Here is a 1,364-nt window from a genome sequence, read left to right as displayed (position 1 = left end):
AAAAAAACTTAGTTTTAAGTAATAAACAAATTTTAAAAAACTTAATTTTAAGTAATAAACAAATTTAATAAATTAAATTCATCACCTATAATATTCTGTAAACAATATTTGAAAACTCTCTAAAATTATATTTTAAGCATAATATTACTCTTATTTAATTTAAGTTATTTTTAGCATAATATATGCTAAACCAACTTAAATTATATTTACAATAGGACCATCCTAAACCGGTTAATAAACCAAAAACAATACTAAACCAACATGAACCAATACCTGATTCGGCGAGGAAAGAAGTGTTTCGGGATAAACGCTTGAATGGTTATTAAGTGTAATGGTTTGATCAAGAAAGAGTTAGTATGAATATTAACAATAAATTGTATATTTACTTATTATTCATTTTACTAATCATTTTTTCAGAGAGATGTTTAATTTAGTTTTTAATTTCTTAATAGTATTTTACCAATTGTTTATTTTTTTATATTGTATATTTATTTATTTTAATTTTCTTCCTTTTATACCAAATAATAGTATTATGATAGAGGTTTAATGTGATATTTATATTTTTTATATTGTATGTTTCTTTTACATATATTGTATGCTTATTTTACTTATATTGTATATTTATTTATAAAATATTTAGAAATAATAAAAATGTAAAACTATACATTTTTCTGATAGATGTTTAATGTAGTGTTTCTATTTCTTCTACGGTATATTTACTTATCTAATTGTTTTTCTTTTATATAAAATTGTAATATTACGATAGATGTTTAGTATAATATTTCTATTTCTTATATTTTATATTTACTTATTATTTTTTTATAATATATTTTTCAGATAGATGTTTAATGTATTTTTTATATTGTATATTTACTTATTATTTTTTTATAATATATTTTTCAGATAGATGTTTAATGTATTTTTTATATTGTATATTCACTTATTATTTATTAAACTATACATTTTCAAATATATGTTTAATTTACTTATTCCATTTTATATATTGTATATTTACTTATTCTAATTTTCTTACTTTTATATCAAATGATAATATTATGATATATGTTTAATGTAATATTTCTATTTATTATATTGTATATTTACTTATTATTTATTTTTCCTTATATTGTATATTTAGTTATTATTGTTTAATGTATTGTTTCCATTTCTTATATTGTTTATTTACTTATTATTTATTTTATTTTTTTAAAATAATAATGCCACGTCTCATGGGATAAGTTTTTTCCGCTGATGTGAACACTCTATCCACACACACAAAATGTCTCTTTTATTAGTATCTATTTCTACTATTGTATATTTACTTATTGTGTATTTTTTCTTATATTGTATATTTACTTATTATT

The sequence above is a fragment of the Brassica oleracea genome, chromosome C3 (genome assembly GCF_000695525.1).
Source record: "Brassica oleracea var. oleracea cultivar TO1000 chromosome C3, BOL, whole genome shotgun sequence".
Lineage (NCBI taxonomy): Eukaryota > Viridiplantae > Streptophyta > Magnoliopsida > Brassicales > Brassicaceae > Brassica > Brassica oleracea.
This window is presented reverse-complemented; position numbering follows the sequence as displayed.